The sequence below is a fragment of the Falco biarmicus genome, chromosome 2, assembly GCF_023638135.1.
Source record: "Falco biarmicus isolate bFalBia1 chromosome 2, bFalBia1.pri, whole genome shotgun sequence".
In the NCBI taxonomy this organism is placed as follows: domain Eukaryota; kingdom Metazoa; phylum Chordata; class Aves; order Falconiformes; family Falconidae; genus Falco; species Falco biarmicus.
Genome location: NC_079289.1, coordinates 113,816,526 through 113,841,297, shown reverse-complemented (window position 1 = coordinate 113,841,297; position 24,772 = coordinate 113,816,526). Strand labels below are relative to the sequence as shown.

General features: G+C 50.9%; 1 protein-coding gene across 1 annotated transcript in view; it reads left to right on the top strand.

Annotated features, from left to right (window-relative positions):
* The first annotated feature begins 3,347 nt into the window (after nt 1–3,347).
* The window catches only part of BCL9 (BCL9 transcription coactivator), a 61,165-nt gene continuing 39,740 nt past the window's right edge, over nt 3,348–24,772 (top strand). The window contains exon 1 of the mRNA XM_056328458.1: nt 3,348–3,600. The gene's annotated coding sequence lies outside the window, so the exon portion shown is untranslated. The remainder of the gene's footprint in view (nt 3,601–24,772) is intronic.

Below are 24,772 nucleotides of genomic sequence, written 5' to 3'. Positions count from 1 at the left end.
TTGAAAAGGTGTTATTTCCCTGCTCCTCCCCAAAATCCCTCACCATATAATCTAAATAAATAGAAGTGCAAGAAAAAGGCATTGTAATTCCTACTTGACAGATGATGAGCCAAACAAAAGGAAGCTCTTAGTCTCCTAAAGCAGGAGACAGGTGAATTTTAGATGTCTGAAAGCAAATTATGATCCTGCAACCCCTTGCTGAGCTCATGCCTGGTGCTGGGGATGCCCAGAGCCCTCAGGTCCAGCATCTTTGACAGCAAGGCCCCATGGCTTCAGCAGCTCTGCTCCCCACTGATCTGAGAAAGCCTCCCACTTGACAAGGTTAAGCACAACAGCAGCAGCAGCAGAAGCTGGACATGAAACACCTCCTTGCCTGAAGGAGCATACCTCCAGGATGGGCTCTGTGCAAGCCCCCAGAGAGGATGACGCTTCTTTTTAAGGCGCAGTGTCCAAAGGGGTTAAAGCACCCAAGGAGGATATGGAAGACCCAGCCTGCACTGCCTCCTCTGCCCCAGGGCTTTCCTGTCTGCATCTCCCATGGATGCGCTCCAGCTCCCGAAGGCTGTTTTGGAGAGAGAGGGCATGCTCACCTCTTCTGCCAAAGGCGTTAATGATTTTCTTAAAAGAGTTGTGGCTTCCCTGGGCACACACACACCCCGGAGAGGAAGCATCTGCAGGAATCACCAGCCTGGCTATTTGGAGTTTTGGCAGAGAGGAGGGGGAAGCCCACGCTCCAGTCCACTCTCGAGTGACCACTTCTGACTTTTACCTCATGTGTCTTCAACATAAAATTCATAAACAGTCACTGGGCAAAGGGACCCATGTTTTCCTTCGTACATGGAGTGCCATGAGATCAATGAGATTAAACATGTGCTTACATGCCGTCCTGAACTGGGGCCATGAGGAGAGCAATGGGAAAGTAAACAGAAGAGAAACGTTATGGAAATGAAGGAAGAGGGAAAATCTACCCTGCCAAGAGCAGCAGCTCTCATCAGTTGCAAGGAGATACAGCCTCACCCAGGGCTGATTAGGCATTAGGAAGTCCAGGGACTGGAAAAGAAGACCAAGTCATCTCCATCAAGGTTCAAAAACAACCTGAAAGAGTGATACTTGGAGCAGTAGAGAAAGGCTAGTTATCGGGCACAGCTGTGCCCAGAGAAGGTAAGTTTAGCCCAGGGTTGTTTTTCTCCATTAGCAGAATGTGGGTACTTGAAACAATCAGGCTTCAACCTGTGACAATACAGAGAGGCTTTTCCTCTCTCTTAGAAGTCTCAGAAACCTTGAGCTGGATGATAGATAGGCTCAGGAGAGGGGTCAGAGCCTTACTGCAGAACCCTGTGCACCAGTAGGCACAGCTGCTGCCCTGTGTCCCGTTGCAGCAACTGCAGATGAAGCCGGACACGACGACCACCCTGCACATAATCTGGCTTTGCTTCCAACAGGTCGAGTGTGGCAGCCATCCTCTTCTGAGGGCCTGCAAGTGCCAGCTCCCAGCACTCACCCAGGTGAGAGTCCTGCTGAGGGGAGCACTCGGGCAGCCTGCTCAAGGGGGAGTGACTGACACCTTTGCCCAAGGCTTTGGTGAGAGCGTGCTCTGCCAACTCCCAAGTGCCTGACCGCAGACGGTTTGATTTAATTTTCCTGCCTGTCAAATTCTAGACTGTAGGTTCTTCCACCTTTTCCATGTTCTCCACGTTGCCTTCAGTCGTTTCACCCAGATCTCTTGGCGCTAGCCCTGGTCTTCCAGCTGGGAAATTTGTAAGAGCGTCTCTGATTTTCCAGCCTTCTCTCCTGGCTTTGCTCCTCCACTTCTCCTTTCTCCCCAGTCATTCTTGGTCACAGTCTTCCTTCCCCGCTTGACCTCTATTTCTCTTTCCTGGGAAGCACCTCATTTGCATCTGTCCTAGTATCCAAGCTACAAATTAGACCTGGTTAAAATTTCTCACAGTGAAGCCCTGACTCGTGTAAAACTTTTGAGTTTTGGGGGGGTTGTAGGAGCTCTGGTTTTGGGAAGTGGCTTTTCTCTTCAGCGCTCGAGTTCAAAAACGTGCGTTCTCCCTTCTGCTGCAGGATCAGGAGATGACCTTGGGTAGGTGACTTCATCAGCCCGAGTCTGTTTTACCTCTTGTTAAATTTAGATAAAAATACTTGCTTGGGTTAGTAAAGTGTCTTTGAGATCATTGGACAAAAAAAGAGCCATCCAAGTGGTGATTATTATGATTATTATAATTATTTTTATTAAATGAAACCAGCCGATGCTTGTGCAACACTCTTCTGGGCTCCGCAGACCTTTTCTGCTGAGACTCACAGAAAAAAACTGTTGTTGTCCCTGGACAGGGCTGTGTTTTCTGAGATTGAGTTTTGTGGTTTCGTTATGAAACGTATGACAGTCGGTCACGTGGTTTGCTTTCTGGGCCGCCTGAACCGTGCTGAACCCGTACGTAAGGCAGCACAGGGTTTAACGATTCACGCCGGCTGTGTTTTGGTTTAGCTTTTGTTGGACGGAGGGTGTACAAACCCCAGTGTCCGGGGAACCCTCTCAGCTGAAGCCACCCACAAAACTTTCTCCGAATTTCTGCAAGCCCGGACCCAACGTGGCCCCGCTGGTGGGCAAGACCCTTCCCGGATGTCTCAGGTTGGCCATGCCTGGAGATAGCCCAACTTTCCCACTGGAGAACCCCCTCGCCCCCACCGTTAACGGTGCCAGGGGCTTGCGAAAATTTTGAGGCGCCCACGAGGGCTTTGTTTTTTCACGATTCCTCCTCAAGCCCTTCTCCCCAGCCTCTGGCCGCCGTGAGGGGGGCTGGGGGCTGCAGGCCGGAGCTGGCCCCAGGCCCGGGCGCTGGGTCTCCCCCGCTGGGCCGGCGCCGTCATTTGGGCGACCCTGGGGGCGACGGGGCACAATTCCGCGCCGGCTCCTCTGTCCGTCAGGCCGCCCGGGGAGCCGGGGCACGGTGGCCACAGCTAGCGGCCAGGGCGGGTGGCGGGGGACATGTACCATTTACTTCGCAGGGTTACAGCTCGCCTCTCCTCCGGAGCGCGGCACGCCGGCCGAGGGGAGGCCGGGACCCCCGCAGCCCCCCGGCGGGCCCGGCCCGGCTGGGCGGCGGAAGGCGGCCTGCCGTGCCGCTTTCCCGGGGAGGCGGCGGGCGGCCTTCCCCCTGCCCCCGCGGGGCCGTGCGGGGAGAGGCGGCGGCGAGGCCCGGCCCGCCCGCCTGTCACCGGAGTTGGGAGTTCGCATGGAGGAGGCCGGAGGAGGAGGAGGAGGAGGGAAGGAGGAGGAGGAGGAGGAGGAGGAGGAGGAGGAGGGAGGGGGACGTCTTGTTTGTGGCTTGTCAGCAGCCGCTGGAGACAAGCCTCCATGTGTGAAAGCCGCTTGGCATGAATGCCTGGGCCGTACCAAACGCCGCGGCGCCCGCGGGGGGAGGCCGCCCCGCCGCCCCGCCGCCCCGCGCAGACAATAGGCCCCGCAAGGGTTCCCCCTAAGTTGCCTTGATGCTGCCCTAGCGCCCGGCCAGCGCAGGCCGCGCCGCCGGCAGGGTCCCGCTCCCCGCCGCCGCCCCCCGACATGCCGCTCCGCGCCTTCGCCGCCTGAGGCAGGTAAGCGCCGGCCCCGCCGCCCGCCCCGGCTCGGCTCGGCTCGGCTCGGCTCGGTCGGCCCCGCCGCCCCCGGGCAGCCCTGCGCGCCGCGCTGCCGGCGGGGAACCGATGGCTGGCGCCGCCGCCCCCGGGGCCGCCTCCCCGCTGCCGGCTCCCCCGGCTCGGCGCGGCGCGGCTGCCAGCCCGGCGGCGGGGGGCGGCGTGTGCGCGCCGGCGTGTGATGCGGGCGGGCGGCTGCTGTGCCGCAGTCAGCCCCGGCGCTGCCCGGCTCCCCCGGCCCGGGGAGGGGATGGGGAGGGGGGGTGGGGGGCGGAAAGTTTCGCCGCGGCCGGTCGGCGGCCGTCCCCGCCGCGCCGTGCCTCAGTTTCCCCCCGGCCGCCGATCCCGGGAGCAGCGCGGGGGGAGGCAGAGCCGGCAGCGAGCGCGGCAGGGACGGAAAGCGCCTTCCACCTGTTGGCTCCTGTCCCGGCGGCTGGGGGGGGCGGCGGGGCGGGGGGGGGCTTTTGTCACTGCCCCAGCCCCCCGGAGCCGGGCACGCCCGGGCAGTCTGCCCCGGGGATGGGACATGGGTGTTTTATTCCCTCCTGGATGCTGGGAGGTTTAACCCATCGGTGTTTCCCGTCGCCGTTTGTCAGCAAGTCAATGCCCGGCTCGGCGTGAGAGCGGCGGTGCGAAGCCGGCTTGCTTTGCCCGCTGCCTGCCTGGAGGTTTTGTGGCTGTTAACCTACAGTTGGTGGGTCGATAATGTGCAAGAGCAAAAAAAAACCCCAAAACACAACACACCCCCAAAACCCCAACAAACCAACAAACATAAAAGGCAGAGGGGAGAGAAACCCTCATCCTCACGCCCGGCCTCGTCACATCATCGGTGCTGGGTCTGGTTAAAATTTGGAGGGTTATTTTTTTCTGCCTTTTGGCATGAGACGCAGAAAGCCTCCCAGTGCGCTGGGTACATCCGCGCAAGGTCTTTTAAGTTTGTCGTGTGCTATCATTCAGGTTGTGTCGATTCTAGTTGTTTTGTTAAAAAATAACCTACAAGAATCTGAGCTGCACAAATGTTCGTCATCCTAATGTCCTGGTACAACCTATACGAGGCAGGAGCCGAAGGAGGGGGAGAGAGTGAAGCTATCTGCTTTCCCAGTCAAAGGCTGGGGGGAGAGCATCATGTGTTGAAGAATATGAGCGGGAATGGGAGGTGGGGGAGGGAGTCTAAATTGTCCTGAGACCCTATTCAATCCAGCAAGGAAGATGGAGGATCTTGCTGCTGCAAAAAAAATGTACGGCAGAAATCTCAGCCAGCTTCTCTCTGACTTGTTACCTCCCTTCAAGAAATAAATAAATAAGCAGAAAAAGAATCAAAGCAAACCCCCATGATTTGCTGGAACATTTTCCATGATACCTTTATCCCCCACGCTTTACAGTCAGATAGAGTCCAGTGATGGAGGTATGTGAGAAGCAGGGAGAAAGACTCTGAGGTTTATCGTCACAGGAGGGGGAGAAGTATCAGATCGTGTTTGAAAGGAGACTTGTCAGGCAGTGAGGTAGGGAGGAAAAATGCCTGTTCCAGGCAGCTGGACCTGGGAGGAGGAGGAGGCGGCGGCTCCGGCACCTACGGTTCTGATGCTGGGTGGAAAACCTTCAGAGGGAGGATGTAGACAGGTGGGGGAGCGGGGAGGAAGGATGTCCAAGGAAGACCTTGGACTGTCTCCTTGGAGGGCTTTAAGAAGAGGGGGAATTTTGAATTGAATCAGGACACGAGCAGGGATGGAGCGTAGCTAAGCTGAATGCGGTGTAGCAGGACTTTTCACCATGGATGAAAACAGAGGTCGAGTTTTCTGGCTCGGCGGAGTTTGGGGTGGTTGGTAGGGGGAGGAGGTCTTTTGTAGCGAGCTCAAGGGGTGACAGTGGCTCAGACAAGGATTGCAGCTGAGGGGACGGAGAGAGCGCGCGTGCCTTGCCTTTTCCAGAGGTGGTTTCTCTGGTAGGGGGACCTTCTGTTCAAATGCCTTTGTAGATTTCTGTTCGTTATGCTGGTATCTGGCAACAGGAAGGGCAAAATATCCATCCCTTGTGAAAATACGTGTGAGGATGAAATAAGGCTTCATGGTGAATGCTCCCATGTACCCAGCCCCTCTGCACGCTCGGAAACAGCAAGTCTGTGCAAACACACCTGCTTGTGTAGCACATTCTTCCTCCTGAGGGGCAACGTGCACAGCGTGGTTCCTGCACAGACACGGCCCAATTCTTGTGTTTTCCTCAGTTTACATAATAGCTTATTCTATCAGCCTGGTAATGGTAGTATTTGACAGCCAACTTCACGACAGCACGAATTAAGATGTGAATGACGGCTAAGGCTTCAAACTAGTATGTGCCATGTTCTGGCTTTTCCATTCACAGCAGCAGCGTTCCCATGACAGAACAGGCACATACCACAGACGTCGTGCACACAATCGACACCATAAAAATGTTATGCACATACACACGCAGGGGACCAGTCTTGGGTCAGACATACTTGAAGTTGCTCTCTTTGGGAAGAGGCTGCTCATTGCAGACAGAGCTTGCATGCTGCTCTTGCATGCACGGGTCACACGTGTGCATGCTCCACCTTTCCTATCTGGGATCACCTGTTTGAATTCCAGCTGGGCTGGCAGCGTGGGGAAGTTTTGCACCCCCCTGGATGGGGATTTGATGCCCTTTCTGTTCCGGCTTGGTGCTGGATGGGCTTGAGGCACAAAAGCTTAACAACAGAGAACACTAATGAGCCCCTGCTTGGCATGCTGAGAAGAAAGGCCGAGGGCTGAGTGGGCATGAAAACAGTGGCATGGAGCCCCCTGGCCAGAGCCTGAGCCTCAGCATGAAGGCTGGGGAGGGAGTGGAGTCTTGGGAGTCGGGAACGAGATGGCAGCGCTGCAGCAAAGGCACGAGAGGAGACCATGTTGGGGGGAGGAGAGCAGGCTGCTGTTTCCACATCATCTGAAAACTTAACCTGCTGTCAGGACAGAAGGAAGGCTTGTGCATATTTTATGTCACTTTTCTCCTTCTAGGACAAGCTGCTGATCTGATCAGCTATGCGCTTTAAAATCCTCGACGCGCCGATCAGCAAGTATGACTCGAGGCCAGTAACCAGCCTTGGCCTCCTGCCTCCGCTCCTTTGTGGACAGTCGTTTGCATCCCATGCCGCCCTTCCCCGGAGAGCGTGTGCACAATTAAACCCTGCACGCTGCTCCTCAACTACAGCATGGGATGTGACTAGCTGCATGGAGACGGGGACAGAAAATGGCAACGTGTCAGGGCTGAGGGGGGGGTGGGGGGGCAGGGCATGGGGGCGGGGAGGGGAGTTGGCCATTTCTTACGCTGTTTGCTGATGTCTAGAAGGAGACTAAACGGGTAAATCGGTTTTCCTTTGAACTGGTTGTGTGTTGCTCCCATCAGCTGCTCTCGCCTCTGAGATCTTCGGCAGCAGCTCAGGAGTTGGTGGGGCTGGCAGTAAACAAAGCGTATTTCGCTCCTTCAACCTGGGTTTTGTGGCGGTGGGGCCGTCAGACAAGCGGATTTCTCCTCAGCAGTTACTCGGTGCTGCTCCTGCGTGGCAGAGGCACTCGAGCCACCGACATTGCTCTTACCCACGGAGGTGCGAGCACCGCCGATGCTCCCTGCTCTACACCTAAAGGTGCAGGCATCTCGGGCATCATAGTTTTGGTAACAGTCTGACACATGTGAACACATTATGCCCCTGTCCTGTAAGCAAACTCACTGCCCTAAACACCATTTTGGGGCACATGGAGGAGCAAATATTTTTGCTCTGCGATGCGGAGTTATGTACCTGAGTTAACGTCACCCCTGCTTGATCCTTCGCTTGTCCCGTTTGAGCACTGGCGGTCTCAGACACAGAGGTCTCTCAGAGCTCGCGTTCCTGACACTGATTTTGTGGGCAGCCTTAGGCAAATCGCTTTAAAGCTGGGATCGATCTTCCTGCTGAAATCTGCGAAATGGGGGTGATGCCTTGCCCACCTCCCAGGGAAGGAGCAGCGTGCTGAATGGCTCGCGTACCACTGTGAAGCGCCGCGTGCCCCTGAGCAGACGCGACGGCGGGCTCGCACACCATCACATGAAGAAAGCATGCGGTTTTGCACCAAGCGTGACTCATGCTACGATAAATTTTGCTAGAAGTATGCGCACACTCGGCGCTCTGTTGGACAGTGAATTCTGTTTTGTCCTTCCAGCAGAAAACAGCGCAACTTGCCAGTGACATGGACTGTACATGTATTCCCATAACAACAATATTATAAACATATGGTAAACCTGGTATAACAACTGCTGTCCCTGTCTCCACGCAAAACAAGGAGCTGATTAACAAAAACTTGAGGCTGTCTGAGGCTGTATCTCCCCAGACTGTGATCTCATCAGCTTTCCCAAGCTAACAGCAACCTGGTCACTGCTCGGATTGTAAACTTGGGGTGGGGGGGGTGGGGAGAGCAGTTTGCAGGAATGGCTAGTTGTGATTCAGCCCGCTTCCCTCTGACTCAGTGCTGAACCATCCCTCAGCAGGGTGTTTGGGGATAGTACGCTTAGGATGTCACACATCAGTTTAGTTCTTGGAAGAGGTTCTGCGCTACCTGGGCTTGCTTACAACTGAGTTTTGTCTCAGCATCTTTTGTAAAAACAAAGCCCTAAAAACTACTTCTATTAAAGACGCCGTGGTAATTTTTGCCAAAAGGAGGAGGGAAGGGGGGGGGGGGGGTGTCTTAGCCCCGGGCACTTTGCCAGACTCTAGCTCAGGAAATTGCAGTCTATCTAGGTAAAACTCCCCTATAGTTTAAATGAAAAAAAGTATTCATCTCTTACTGTCTTAAAGGGTTAGCGCTGTGTTTCTCTGGAGCCTTAAACAGACAGTACGTTCTAGCTGGAGAGGTGGTTACAGTTGCTTGCTGGGAGAAGAATTTTTTATGCAAAAACTGGGGCCTTTTTTGCATTTTTGAGAAGCTTCTAATTGAAAATGCTGTATACATTTTAGGTTATTGCAAGGCTCAAATGAATATGTGGATTGACATACAAATACAAGTGCAAGGAAATAAGCTGGTGTGCTGTTTGCGCGGGGGGCAGGCAGCTAGCAAATACATTTTTTTTCTGTAGCAGAAAAATAAGGACCAGTTTTTTAGTCTTGTGCGTGTGCATCTGGGGGCTGGATTTTGTATGTTTAGCAGCAATTGCTTTTGTAAGCTGCTGCTAAGGCACGTAACTGGCTGTGTGCAATTGCAGTAATGGAATGTGAAAATGCAACTACACACAGACCTGTAATCTTGCATGCAAAATACTGCTGGTCTAGTTCTCCAGGTACAAAAAATGGTCTGAGATTGTACTTACCTTTCCATTTAACTGCGTTCACCTGCATTTTTCAGGTGGCAGCTGTGTGTATGGAGTGCTGAATGATTATCCTTGCTATTTTTGCTCCAAGAAGAGGGAGGAAATTAAAGTATTACTAGTGATTGGGGTAGTGCTTGTGTCGTGGTAAGCGCAGGGGGAAGTTGGGCGGGGGCTTGCAATGATAATTTCATAAGTCTTTGAAATCCTGGGGAGATGCATGGACGAAGAAGGAGAGCTGCTCTTCCCACTGCAGACAAGGACTATTGAACCATCGGGTTGATCGGTGGTGTCAGGATCTGGCCTTGCCTTCTGCCAAATTCTTTCAGGGTACTTTCAGCCCCCCCCCCCCCCAAAACAGAACATGCATTTGGGCACCGAGGGATGCAGGGCTCAATATTGATGTGACTGAGGCTGTGTCTGAATATTCTGGCCCAGGGCAGGGTGGACCCCCAAAACGTGGAACAGGTTTCCTCCTCCTCCTCGCTCAGTGGATGCATCTCATCCCTGCCCTGGCGAGGTGGGGGGTGGCCAGGGTGGGGGGAACAGGGAAGGGGAATAGCTTACTTTCTCCACCACTTCACTCTCCCGGCTTCTCTGGTGACAGCGATAACAAAGGGCTTCTCGGCATTAGGTGATATGGATCTCTCTCAGCCCACTAAACCTGAGTCCTGCAGGCTTCTCACTAGCCCTCGGGCTTGGTTGTCACTGTCAGCTCACTGCCTGGGGTGGCCTGGGACAGTCCCCCTGGAGACTAAAGGCTGTACCTTCTCCACGAGGTCTGGAAGCAGGGATTGCTTCCTACTGAAAACCACGATTGTATTTTGGGGTTACTTCTTGCCATCCTGGGTCCTTGACTGCAGTCACTTCCATTTTGCATGCTGCTCTTTGTAATTGAATCCATCGATGTATATTTAATCCACTTGGCACCACAGTTCGTAACTAGGCACTGCTTCCCAGCCTTCTGTCACTTGTTTTCACAATTACCATCTTTAAGTTAGGGCGGATGCCTGCCGCTCAGCTTTTCGCCCAATTGCTGTACTGTCTTGGAGGACCTGTGCTTGACAGTCAGGTCTACAGTGGGCACAGCTCCTGTCCTTTGATCTGGACATCATCCAGGAGTGTAGGGCTCGGGCAAGGGAGGCTAAGCCTGTTGGGTTTAATTCTCCTCTCTGCCACTGATTTGCTGTGTGTGATCACAGGCAAGTCCTTTAACCTCAGGTGGCCTCAGCTGACTTATCTACTCCAGAAAGGTGTTGTAATGCTTAATTATTGCCAGCTTTTCAGAAACCCTGGAGGGGGAAAAAAAATGCATTTTATTCAGAAATATCTCTGACCTTCCTGGCCTTTCTAAGCCGTCTTGGTAGTGCTAGGAGATACTCTTTTCCCTGCCTTAATAATGCTTCTTCAATTTTTCATCTGTACGTTCACCCACTCTCTCAGCTGCATGTAAAAATGCCAAGCTGTCTGAAGTCATGGAAATATTTTTATAAACTTGACAGCCACGACAAACATTCCTCCTCAGCAATAAACAAACAAGGTACACAACCTGCCATTAACATCAGTTTATAGCAGAGAGACCTTCGTCACTCATTGATGAGGGAATCCTAGACAATTCCTGCCCTAGCAAGCCATAAAGTAGTGTTGTCTGAGGTTAGGAAAATACCGGAACCTTTGGGTTCCTGTGTGCAATGAGTAACTGGAAAGCTCTGTTTGCCCGTGTGTGTACGGCAGTGCAAGCAGGCACCGGATTATATGGTTTATTCAGGGCTCTGACAAACTGTATTTGGCTGGGGTGTACGTGGCGTTGGGGGCTTGGTATTGGTTTGTACACACAAAAAAGCCTGTTTACCATAGTGGCAGTTGAAATGCAAAGGTGGTACAAATTAAACTGGATAAATATTAGATACCTAAAAAAGGAAAAAGCTGCAAATGAAGACGTTAGTGAGTGTTGCAGGAACAGAGCCCCGTCGCACAGCCTCCCCTGCACCCCTCTTTGGTTTTCCTTGCAGCTGGCTGTAAGCTGGTAGGGTTAGCAAGTACCTGAACCCACACTGCAACTTCTTCTCCCTGCAGGTAATTCTCCATGTAAGCACTCAGACGGTGCTTGTTTTGGTGTGTTCTGTGTTAATGTACTCTGAATACGTCTAAGTCCGGATCTTCAGAGGCTTTGGTGCTGGCGAGAAAGAGCAGGTGCTTCTGTTTTTCCTGTTTCTTTGGGTTATCTCTTGTTCTTCTAGCAGGCCCTCTTCCTACCATCTTTGGGTAGTGGGCTCTTTGGTGGGCTCAGGAAAAAGAAGTCAGGACTGTTCTTCACGTGTATCTTTGACCGAAGGCTCATAAGCAGAGAGCTAAGCTCCTTTCTACCATCTCACTCATTGACTGCCTCTCTCAGTCTCTGCTCCTTAGTTCCTCCCTTCTTAAAATGAAGATGACAAGTCTTCGCTCTGCTTCCACAAAATCATTGAAAGCCAAGGAGAAAAATATGCAGGGTTTTCATCTGCCTTCTTTGGGAGACCATAAATCCCTATTCCTCCCCCCCCCCTCCTCTCCCTCTCCCTCTCCCTCTCCCTCTCCCTCTCCCTCTCCCTCTCCCTCTCCCTCTCCCCCTCCCTCTCCCCCTCCCTCTCCCCCTCCCTCTCCCCCTCCCTCTCCCCCTCCCTCTCCCCCCTCCCTCTCCCCCTCCCTCTCCCCCTCCCTCTCCTCTCCCCCTCCCCTCCTCCTCCCCCTCCCCCTTCCCCTCCCTCTCCCTCTCCCCCTCCTCTCCACCTCCCTCTCCCTCTCCCTCTCCCTCTCCTCATTTTAAGAGTTCTTATTATATTCTGTCCCTCTAGGTCTCCTCTACTTCCACCGCTCTTGCAATCTGTCTCTCTCTGCTGTTTCCATATCCCCTTCTATTTGCAGCTCCCTTCCTTCTGTTCATGTCATTTTCTTCTCTCACCCTGTATCTTCTACCCTCCCCCACTACTGATGCACCGCGCACTCTTCCTATCGCCTCTCTCTAGTTTATCCCCCAAATTCCTCCCTTACACGTCTGTCTGCCACGGACCCCTGTCCGTTGTCCCCAGCTGTGTGTCCCTGCAGCCTGGCCGCACGGGATCTGCCGGTGGGGCTGGCTGGCCGGGGCCTGGGCGAGAAGGACAAGGCGTACCGGCCGGACAGCCTGCCGCCGCGGCCATGGCCCTGCCGTTGGCCAGGCACGGTGGAGCTCGCCCTGTGACGGCGCACGGTGAGACTCCCTGCGCTTGTGTGCCGCCGGCTTGGGATGGGGCTGCCTCGGGTCTTGTTCTGAGCTGCAGCACGGTGTCACTTCGATGACCGAGTACTTTATTTCTGCCTGGAAGCCTGATGAAGTCTGTAGTCACAAATTTTGTCTCCTGACGTCACTTTTTACCTCCTTGGACATGGCCTCGCGACTTGTTCTGGTCCTGACCTGTTGTCCTACTCCCTACCCTCTGCCCTGAAAACGTGGACGGTGTGCTGCCTGGCTGCTGGGAGACGCCTGTGCTTGTCAAGAGGAGGGTGGTTGTCCCACCACATCGCTCCCAGCTGAGTTCAGGGCCCTCTGCTCTACCAGGGAAAGCCGTGACGGGGGAGGGAGAGGGCTCACACCGAAGGTCTCAGCATCTTGTTGGAGAGTTGCACTGAAGCCCACAAGCCACTGGCACAGCTGTGCTCTGTTCCTGGGAGACCTGCGCTTAGCAGGGGAAGAGTAGCTCTTTTGACAGGACAGGAACAGCAGGGTCACTGAGTTAGGGAGAATCCCTCTCCCCATCTGCCGGAGGGAGCCACCTGATCCCATGCAGAGGCTGTCCCACTATCTGATTCCAGATAGAGTTTCCTCCAAGTCAGCTGGAGTGGATGCAGACTATTTAACCATCTCCCTGCAGGGATGGGGTTTTGGCTGCAAGGATCCTGGCCAGCAGCGACAGTTGAAAGGTGGTGGGTTTTTGGATATCCCTTCATGGACTGTGTTTTGCCTCCCACGAGGACATGTGGCATGGAGAAGTCGCTTCCCCAGGGCAGGGAGAGGTGGCTGCAGCTAGGCTGATGGGAGAGCTGGCCGAATCAGGGCTCATCAGCTGTTCCTGATGGCAAGGCATGAAGAAGTCACACAGATGGTCACATATTGAAGTTCATCAGGAGTCCTACAGGACAGGGCATCATGGTGACTTTCTGGCCTCCAGTGGAGTTTAGCTCCATTTCTGGGTAGCACCAACATTTGCCCCTGCCAGGCATGACTCAATCTCAGGCTCATAAAAGTCACGAGCCGAGCCTCAGCAATCCTACCCAGACAGTTCCCAGTTTCTCCCTTCTGTGTCTACGACAGACCGACCCTTCCTTAGCATGCTGAGATGGTATCCCTCGTGCTCCATGCAAGGTGCCATACACCTTTTCCCTTTTTTCCCACAGCTGTTTCTCTCCCTCTCTGTACCTGCTTCACCTGTTTTACCTGCTCTCTCCCTCCTGCTCTGCCTCTGGGCTAGGTCTCTTTCCAGACTCTTTCCAAAATCGTGTTCCTCTGCCTTAGTCTGCCTTCTCATCTAGCTTTCTTGTCTCTCTGGTCACGCCATAAGCTGTCAGCAGCTAGGGGAGAAGGACCATTGCAAGAGCAGGGCAGAGACTGGAGGGTGGCTGGGAGAGCAGAGGGGGAAGGCAGAGCACTTCTGGATCAGGGTCCATCATCTGCTGGGGTCTTTGGCCTCTCCCAGGTACGTGCTGTTAGCAACACAGCAGAAGTCCCCTTCCCCCAGAAGAGTGATTTTCCCATTGCTTCTACTTCACTGTTGGCAAGCTCCTGAAAGGTTAATGAAGTCATTCACTGCAAAAGGAAAAAGCACGTCTTCCCGTGTTTTGCATAAATTAATCTTGAAGATTATGGAGCAGCCCGTGCACAGGGCACAGGACATTCAGCTTTGTCCTTGAGTCTTGTCACCCCAAAGGCAGCGCTGGGGCTGTCATGTAGGTGATACGTCCACTCCAGTCCTCGAGATGAGCTTAGGTTAAAACTTAGGTAAAAAGCTGTGGCCTCCCCACCCATCTTTATTCATGTTTCATTGTGTCTAATGGGGAGGAGGTCCCCAGGAATGCCTACAAGCCTCCCCTTCCTCCCATTGCGGTGGATCCTTGTTTCCCACAGATCCTCTTTAGAAAATGCCCTGTATCAGGTTTCATTCCCACTGGATTTTTTCTGTCTGAGAAGTATGAAAAAAAAAGCATTCAATTGGTTTTGAATCACATGAGTGGGAGCAGGGACCAGACCCAGAAGATAAGTGTTCTGACCTTTACCGCACTCTAGATAACTGAAAATAATAACAAATAAATGCATCTTGTTTCTAAACCTCAGACTTAGGGATGCATCTTTGCCTTGCGCAACAAGAGCCTGAGCCAGGGCTCTTGGGAGGGCTGAGGATACGGACCTGGCAGCTGCCAGCAGTAAGCAGCAGCCCCTTTGCTTTCCTTTTGGAAATGCAGCTGGTACAAACCCAGATGTTCAGGCTGGGAGGGAACAGGGGCAGGCTCCCCACTCTCCTGCCATCTTGCTGCTGGGATCCTGGCTGTTTTCCGGTAGCTGGCTTGCTGGGAGAATGAGAGTCTGATTATTTCTGGCCCGTTTCCTTGCGCTTTGTGCCTCTTCTTTTCACATACAGGGTTGACCTTATAGGGCCATACAGGGCTACCCACCAACTGGACCTCTGCGTGTAGGCAGACCCTGGATAAGAGTATGGGATTTGCTCTGGAAAAAAAAAAAGAAGTGTTAAACCCCCCAAACTGGTGTTTGAAAATAACTGAGAGAACCTGTCTGCAAGGAGGACATACTGAACTGTGACTGCCAGCGAGCTTCCCAAGCCTGGATCTTAGGTCACTGACTCAAAACTCTGTCATCCCCTCCAGATGCCCCTGGGGAGGTCCATCTGAGACGGCCTCTCTTTGCAGGCTGCTGGTGACAGTAAATATTTGTACACTGCATACTGAAGTGCTGATACGGGACTGGAGTCCCGTCGTGCAGTGTGCTGTCCAGACACCGGAAAGCGACAGTCCCTGTCCTGAAGGACTTATTGTAGTCCCAAATTAGAGCATTCATGGTGCTTTCTGTAGTGGTTGTGACTTCACATTCCTCCACCAGGACGTTGCTTCCCTTCCCCCCTCTGTTACGTAGGGAGCTTGTTTGCTTGGTTTCTGCCATCCCAACCACCGACAACTGAAGAGACGCCTGTTTGCAGAGCTTGGGGAGGATGTTAGGAGGTTTCTGGCACTCTGTCAGTGTAAAGCGTCTTATTTATTAGAGTCTAATGCCCGTTTGGGATGCACTTCTGATCTAAAGCTCCTGAATTCCTCCCTTTTAACGCTGAAGATGCCATTCAGAGAGGCCCCCTGGGCCCAATGTGTGCTTCTGCTGAACACTGCCCTGATCATATATCTACCACTGTCTTGCTCAGACTTTAGGTTCAGTGATTTTGTTTCCATTAGAAGATCTCCTCCAACTCACCTCTTCCTGCAGGGGTTCCAGCAGATAGCCAAATATGATTCCGTGGGCCGTGGGCTACTGTATTGCAGCGTATGGAAGTGTGTGCATTTTCAACACACAACCTGGTATGCGCATGGATGCTCGCATTCGTGTTGTATGGGTGCTCGCGTTCGTGTTGTATGGGTGTTCGCGTTCGTCTTGTATGGGTGCTCACGTTCGTGTTTTACGGGTGCTCGCATTCGTGTCTGCTAGTGTACTTGGGCTGGAGGAGGTAGCAGCAAAGGCATTGGCATCTGGAAAGAAAGGAATGACAGGCTTGCCAGGGGAGGGAGGAGAGAGTTTGGTAGCTGAGATGAGGATCGGGTAACAGCTGGAGGGAGAGATCAGATTTAGGATCCCTGTTGTTCACTTAAGAAAGTAGGAGTAGTAGTACGTTGTTTATTGGAGATTGTGTTATTCCTGTGCATTATTTATTAATCTTCTGCTAATGGTACTGCATAAAGAAGTGGCACTTCGACAGAAATTTCACAGACAGCTGGAGGATCAGTTCCAGGAGGTATTGTAACCAGGTCAGGTTGGTGTAGGGAATCCTGCTGGGCTTGGTTTTGACAGGCTTTGGAAAAGAGAAGATTGTTCAGGAGGCATTTGGAGGGGAGAAGGGGGGTGGTGGTGTCTGTGACTCACCAGGGAACAATGATCGCTGCGAGGATAAAGGGGCAGGCTGGAAGAAGACCTGGAGACAATGGTGAATTCCTGGGTTAAACGGCTTCAGGATTCCAGGCTGAAGTACGAGGAAGTGTGAGAAAATTAAGTATTTAGGAGAAAGGTTTAGGAGTAATAGAGGCAGCTGGGGAGGGAAGGCCAAAAGTAAAGAGAAAGCAGGTTTTACTGCACGCTGCGCCTTGAAGCGGATCCTGGAAGGCCTGAATTTGAGGCAGGAGTAGGAAGAAGGGACGTACAGAAAGAAGATGGCCTGTGCAGTGAACGTGACTGAAACCATTCTTGACTTCTGTACCGCCTGACCGCACAGCCGTGCCAGCTGCAGCCTCAGCAGATGTGGCAGGCTAAGCAGAGGTGCTGAGGTACTCTGCCTACCCAGAGACAGGAGGTTTGTAAAGTTTGTAAAGCGCAGACAGATGGGTGCCAGGATGGGTGCTCCCAGCCAGCTCTTGGATACTAGTCCCTCCTCGCATCTGAAAGATGTCCAGTCACTTTGAGAGGTGGGGCTGGTGTTTTGGTAGGTGGCATTCTTTCACTCGGCCATGAAACTGAAATCAGCAAATACCGCAGGACAATATCACGCTACTGGTGCAAACCATCTTTGTGTGAGAAGCAACTGTTGAAATACTGGCCAGCTCATAGCTCCCAAAATATGCAGCCAAAAACGCAGTCCTCAAAGGTTTTGTTTTTAAGCTCTGTTTTACCCACCAGTTCAACCATGTCAGTATTTTGTGGGGAGCACCCTACTTACTGCCGGCGGCTGTTTCCATAAGCCAAGGGCAGGCCTAAATGGTAGTTGCCCGGGTGTCTCTTCTACCTGAGTGTCTCGGTGCTGAGCTGGTGCAGAAATTTTGGGGTTGGAGGGGAGGAGGAGAAGCTGTAGCATAAATGCAGCTTAGCGGGCTGTCCTTTATTTTTCTGGCTGCAGCGTAAAGCCAGCTCTGTTAGACAGACTGTGAACACGGGGAGTCTTGTAGCACAGACGGGCTTTGCAAGGAACTCTGTGACTCTGTGACTCTATGAGCTAGAGTCAGCCTCTTCCCTCAGTCATCACCCACAGCACAGCTGAGCCACCGTCACGGAAGCGTTGGGATGCAATTTCTAATTGTACGCAGCTTTGATGCAAATCATGCGACAAGTACGTATGTCTATTGGTGTGTTTAAGAAATGTTTTTAAAGTTATTTGAAGTCTTAACACTGCACAGCACCCTCCAGCAAACCTCCTTATTCTGTGCAGCAATCGTGACAGTATAGGTAGTGCTAAGTGCGCTGAGAAGTTGTCACCGTAACTGTGCGAGTGGCCTCCAGGTTTTGAATGAACCCGGCTGTGATGGGGCGCAGCTCTGTTAATCCGCTGTGTCTATTAGAGCAGAAGGTGACTTGGGCTAGCCAACCAACTGCAATGCCTTCAGAGAGCGTTTCTGTACCTTGGGAGAATCTGAGATCATCTGAGATGTGGGACTTGGGTTTTCACAGGGCTTATCCATCAGGGAGGGACAGTCCGTTTCAAAAGCAAAGTGCTGATGAGTCCAGGAATGATAAAATCGCCCTTGGATTTTTTTTTTTTTTTGGTGTGTGTGAACTCCTAGAAGTCATCTATGTTGGTATAAATGAGATCATTTGGCCTAATTAGTTCCAAGCTTAATTAGCAGTAATTATCCCAACATGGGAGTAATACTCGAGTAGGAAGTACTGAGTCCTCGATTAGATAGATCTCTAATTGGTGTTACAATATTGTAATTAAAGCATGCTTGTACGCCTCTGCCTCTGCAAGTGATTTGTTTTATGTCTGATTAAACAGGGAGTCCGGCAGCCTCAAGGAGGCCAGGACATCACCACTGATTGAAACAGTGTATTATTCTTTGTTATAGGAAAGAAATGATGAATCACACATACTAGGAAACACTATGGGCCAAATTAATCCTTTGAGTAATTGCTACTGGAGTTAGGGAAATTACAACAGGGGTGAATTTGGCCTCAAGTGCATAAGCTCTATCTGTATATCACACAGTTAAACAAATACTCATTTGAATGTGCAGTCTGGCAATTACACCATCAGATGAATGCAAGTAACTTAATCTGCATTTGTGATCACTGGATTGCACGGGTGAGTTTCTTTGGCTGCTGGGTGATCGTTATGAGATTGCACATTCTGCTCAGATTTTGCAGGAGGTGGTGCCATGTGTCCCGGGATGTGCTGCACCCCAAAGCAGTGGGCAGGGCTGGATGACCGCTGCTGGCTGCAGCATCCTCTCCTTGTCGGGGTAAGACCCCCAAAGTACCACTAGGGTCACCAGGAGCACCTTGCAAATGGAAGAGGTGGACAGATAAAGTGTCCTCTTTTCTTCCCACATGGTTACCTTTAGTCTGGCCGGTCAGACCCCCCCTAGCAGAAGACACTTCAGAAGAGCAGGTAAACAGATGTTTTTTGAGGAAGTTTGAGAAAAAGAGAGCGAAACGGGAACTTTCTGAAATTAGTCAGCTTCAAAACATGAAAGCTTCCTATGTCTTTTTAAGAAACCACCTCCTTAGGATTTGGCAAGTGCGCTGCTTTATTACTTATCTGTTCGCTACGTGAGTGGGCGACTACTTCCTGATTTGGTTCTTCAATATAGAGAGATCATCAGCATAGGTCTGTAGAGGACAGTAACTCCTCGCCTACGGAAAGTAACAAATAGGAATAAGGATGCATGTATCTTCTGGCTGTCACAGAGGACTTCAAAGCACATTGGAGTCATATCCGAAGTAAAACGTCATCTTATTTCCATAGTACAGCTGCAGAAACTGAGGCACAAATCCGTTACTTCCCTTGCTATAGTTCATGGCGCTGGTGTATATGGCAACACCAGGAACGCGGCGCAGATCTCATCACCTTCTGCTTCACCCACAAAAGCACTTTTCTTTTGCAAAGGGGAGAGTCCAGAAGGAGGGAGATGACTTGAGCAAGGAAATAAAATATACAACATTCTGTTAAAGTGATATTAGGGATAAGAATTTAAACATCCCATATACGGGAATTCAAAGCAAGAGTTTCCATAGCAGCATTGCTTGGCCATATTGTATATACACTATTTTGCATTGCTCTCATGATGTCAAAGGCATATTCTAATAGCTGTGCATGCAATATGTCTGAATCAGAGTTGCTATGAAACTTAAGGCTGAATTACACCACGGAGGCATATTCTTGTGCGGTGCTGGGAGGAAATAATAGAACTAGGTTTTGTCAAGATTTTTCTCCAGTGATACATTTTTGTTAGAAAATTGCTGATTTGCCAAAACTGTTGCTATTTTCGAGAAAAGTTGATTCCAGTTTTGTGTCCCATCTTTAAAAAAAAAAAAAGGAGAAAAGTTTTGAAGTTGTCAAAATGAAGTGCTTCAAGAAGGTAAAATAAAATCTTGCATTTAATTAATTTGGTCATAATTTCTAGGTATAAGTTTTGAAAACTATTTTTTACCCCAATCAGATATAGAGCAATGATTTGAAATCTCTGGAAACCTTGAAGGAACAAAAAACATTCCCTTTCACCCTACATAGTCCCAAAGTGTCCTGGGAGTGGGAGGTGGACTGCATCACTGGACACCATGTGTGGCTGCCGGGTGTGGAGCAGTGGGAGCAGTGGGAGCAGTGGGAGAGGTTCCCTCCCCCAGGTACCTCTCTGCCTACCTGGTATATTATAAGGTAGAAAAAAATGGCTGTGCAGTACTGCTCAAATCTTCCACAAGACCCAACTCTCCCTAAAACCCCACAGTATCACCTGGGGATCAAAGGGTTAAGCCTTTGGACAAGGGTTTTGGGTGGGAGCCGCAGTCTCCTCACATCTTTAAACCTCCCTTCAGCAGATGATGGGATCTCCGTGAGGGGGGAGCTGCTGCCTCTCCCTCGTTGATGCCCCACACTAGGGGTGGTGGGACCTGTCCTCACCTCTCTATGCACCGCCAAGGGGCCTCCTGTGTGGTGCCACAGCTTTTCACTGCGCTCACCCCCTGCTTTCAGCACCTGGTCCATGCTCCTCATGAGGCTCTCTGGGGAAGAAGAGGGATGTTGCACCTCAGGCTGGGAAGGAGTGCTCGAGCTCATGGAAAAGCCCTGTGAGTTGGTTTGGCATCACTTTTCCTGCTGGCAGCAACGTTTCCTCACTACCAGCATTCCCAAACGTTGGTGTAGCCGGTATGCCAATGTCTCCTTTCTCCCTGCTCCTTCATGTTGCAATTGCCAATTTCAGTGTCGGTGCCTGAAGAGCTGTAGTTTAAACTTGCTTTGCTGTGCATTGAAGCCATTCTTGTTTAGGGAAGAAACTGCAAAAGGGGTGTGGGAGGGAGGAAAAGACGACGAGCGCTTTTTTTCCCCTATGTGGCAGCGATGGATGCTGGGTATTAAGAGAGAGACAAGCTGACAAACATCTGAATGAGTGGAAGAGAATCCTAACCCAAAGGGAGGAGTTGTGGTTTAGGTTAAAGCCACAAAGGAAGTGAAGGAGGTTACCACTTTCCTGTCTGTGGGCAGGAGGTTCTCCTTGTGCTCATTCGAAGGCTTAGCTCTAGCTCGTTCTTCCCTAGGAACACACTCATCTGTGTACTTCTTGAAAAGCATTCGATCTGGCATCTGATCTTGGGAGTGACAAACATCCCCTTTATCCACAGAAATCAGCAGGAGCTGCGAGCTAAAGAACTGGGAATCCCAGTCTAATTTATGGAGCCGGATATACTAAGGCATCTTGTTAAGCCATGTGTCTTGTTTGGTGCTAGTGCCTGCAGTATATTTCTCCGTGCGTCTTCTTCTTGCAGATTCCAGCCGGATTTTTTTGTTGTAAATACCTGTACCTCCAGGGCCTGCTGGCTCTCCACAGGTCTCACTTCTCTCCTGTTCCCAAGTGACTGGCAAACTGTGTAGCTACCCTGCCTGGATCTAGCGGTCTCACGAGCTGATACAGGGCAGATTCTGAATGCCGTTGGGTCCCCACCAGCATGGCCTGGGATCAGTATTTTTCCTTGATTTTCACCACGTGCTTTTCTTGTCACGGCTCAGAGGCTCTAGCTGTTTGCGGTCGCAAAGTTTGTTGTCTCGGCTCTATAGCTTCACTCTTCGTTTGCGAGGAGAGGGCGACTGGTTAACACTGGTGGGGTGCAGAAGGCATACGAGGAGGGAGATGAAAGAATACAGGCTTGCTCTTACAAGAGAGTGAGTCTTATCCAGGGTCTGAGGAGCGCTGGCGTGCCAGCCGGCTATCTTAACCCGAGCTATCAACTGGCGACTGCACAGTTAGAACCGCTGTCAGTGACAGTGACTTTAGTATGTGCCGCCAGTGCCTTCTGATCACTGTGTGCTACTGTACATGAAAAGAGCATCTGAAGGGTGCTCCCTGAAGAGCTGTTATGTGGTCTCTAACCTTCCATTAGCAGCTCACCTTAGCCCCTAACCCTGGCCTCGAGATGCAGCAGTCATTTCATTTACCAGGTGTGAAAATCATATTTTGCTGTGTGAGGATGATTGCTCTATCAGGTGTATTACAGTATCTGCTTTTTTTTTTTTTTTTAAAAAAAAGGCTTTGTTAGAACTACAAGATATCATTAAAGATTTATATGTGGCAAATGTGTCCTTTTTTGCAGAGAGTTTCCTTTTAGAGACCTTCAGGGTATTGATTGCAAGTAGATTTTCCTCCTCTGTTTTAAAACATTTCCTTTGCCTATGGATTTTCAACATTACTCACTGGATCTGTGTGCAGTACGTTCCCCAGACTATATTATCAAGCCAAAGTCCCTTACTGCTGGCCTTCAGGGACCACTTCTGAAGCTGGAAAGACCATTCATTCGCTGTGTTCACTCAGTCCTGAGCAACTCTCCAGCATTACATCCTTCTTACTCCAGGATGTACGCTGTCATCTAACTGAGCCGTGGGTCTGCTTTCAGCATGTGCCAGTGTGTCCCAAACCTAGTCTGGCAACAGCCTTGAGCTATCCCTTGCTTGGAGTGAGTGGTGTTTGTCTGGATGGTTTAGATGTAAAGGGAAAACAAGCTGTACAATGGGGAAGTGAAGAAACCGGAGTGGTGAGCAGCTGAAATTGTAAGGTGGTTTGGTTTTGGTATCAGCATTTTGTTGCTTGGACTCATCCTTGTGGCCATTAGAGTGGGGTGCGGGTTTCTTTCTGGAGAGAGCAGAGGATTCAGAGGGGAGGCTGGGGGTGCCGGCGCAGCACAGAGCCCAGAGGAGCGAGGTACCACTGCCCTTCCGAGGGGAAGTGCCCATGGAGAGCAGGCTGAGGTCCACCAGCCATTGCTCTGCCTCAGGATGAGGCCCTGGGTTCCATGTTCTGCTGGTGGGTGAAAGTGCTCTGTGCGAGCCAGCTGAAGTGTGGGTTCAGCCATCTTCTGGTGGATCGTATGTGTAAGCCATTGAAGACCTTAAAGCATCTGGCTTACGGTATTTGGCTTTGTTTACTGTAGTGTTATAGCCTTAGGGCCACAGAAAGTGCAGCTTTATTGAAATCATTGGAGTTGTGCTTGCTTATGGCAGCAGGGAGCTAGGGACATGTTTTTTTGGAACATGTTGCCAGGAACATAAACCCTTTTCTTTGGGAGATGCTTTGTAAGGATGGCTGGAGTAAGTGCCTGGGAAACATTGTCCTAATGGAAACAAGACGCAGAAATAATCAGGTCTCAGAACAGCTCTTACTTCTACCCCACATCTGTGAATTTCAGAGTCCGCCATCCTAAGGCTCAGTCCTTCTCTCCTTCCTCATTACCATCAGGTCTTAGTTTTGAACACGATATACCCCACCAAGAGCTGGGACACCATGGGGGACACTGCAGTCTCTGCACATGGGAGGAACAGGGACCTGGATGAGGAAGCCAGCCGCCTTACGTGAGAGTCAGGCAGGCTGAAGTTGTGTGGACAAAGCAGCAGCAGTCTTTGTTGTCTAATTCTTAAGTGGAAGGTACCTGTGCTTCAGCATTTAAATGTTTAAAAGAGATCAGTGCTACAGTCTTTGATGCTGGATACTCATACAAAAGCAATTACCAAAACGCAAGTGGTTCTTAAAGACACTGTAGCCAGAGCACTACCTGCATTCCTTGCATGCTGGCTGGACTGCTGGCATTCATTTTGTCATGGTTTGATAGAAACGACAGGCAAATGGTATAGGTTGTGTGTAGGAACAGCCCATCTTGTAAGCAAGCCAAGGCACAAGGGAGTGTATCCCATCAGAGTTACATTACCAAGGCAGGTCCCCTATGCAGCACCTTCTCACATGTTAAAAGGATGCTCTAAAATAGAAGAATAAAGATAGAAAAGAAACATGCTGTCCTAGGTGTCTCTGCGGACCTGCAAGGCAGGTATTGTAAGCAGATGTATTCATGCTAGGGAATGAACAGATACGCTTTAAAATAAGCTGGCAGATTTTGTGCTCAGATGGACTAGGAACATTCACACAGTCTGTTGTTGCAGTTAAGCTGTGAGAGGCCAACACCTTCAGCAGAGAGGGACTAGCAAAATGTTTGGGCAGAAGTATGTCCAGTCATGACATCTGTTGCTAAAGTGGTCCATAGTCTGCACTATAACAGTGCACAAGAAAAATGCAAAAGAACGAGAGTGAAGCATTTATGCAGCTAAGCCAACACCCTCAAGTGCCCTCTAATAGTGAAGACTCCTTTTTTTGTCAGTATTATCCTCTATCATCTAGGAACTTGCAGATCTGAAGGCTGCCGATGATTACTGCAGAAAAAAATCAGCACCACACTGACGATAAGCCAATGTCTAAACTAAAAAGCAAGGGGGAAATCTGCTTGTTTTCTTTGGAGGGATCTCACTGTTTTATGTAATCTTTGCACAGCACCTGTAAATCAGCGACTGGTACTTTTGAAATGTATTCCCTTCATCAAAAGCTATTTGGAACAACAGGTAGCACCTATCCATTCAGTCTAAGCTCCCTTGACGTTTTTAAATGACAGATAATGAAAACTGTCTTCATTAGAACTCAAGCAATTTCATCAGACTGTCATCAGCAAACAATAGTAAATTAAAGGCTGAACAACCCTCAACTCTACTCTCCTAGGTACCTGTGTGAAAATACCTGATGCCTTTTCTGCAGCTTCTAGGAAATATAAGAGGTGATTTCTCAGGTGGGAAGGGTTCTGGTCTGTGAGGCACTAGGTGGAGGTCAACAGGAACATGTTAAAGTCTGTCTGAAAACCAGTGGTCAGATGGCATAAAATGGAACAGAAACGTGAGAATGATCGTGGGTGAGAGACGCGGCTTATCTAACAGAGTGCTGAGTTCTGCGTTGCCTTCGGTTTATGAATGGATTTAAAGCATGGTGCCAAACAGAGCATATTGCAGTTGTCTAATCCTTAGGTGATAGAGGCAGGCATGATAGTAGACAGAGCTGCATCCAAGAGGACTCATCAGAACAGCCCAGTCAGCCTGGCATTATTGCTACCTGATCTGCAGGAATTGGTTCAGGCCCCTGAATCTGAACCACCGAAGGGAAACCTAGTTGAATGAGCAGCTGTTGAGGTATGGTGCTGCCTTATCGTACCCTGCTTGTCTCTCCCCAGCCAACATCGATTCAGTCTTCCCTGGGCTGAGCATCAGTCACCCAGGTCCTTCCCCCCTTGCACACTCCCCAC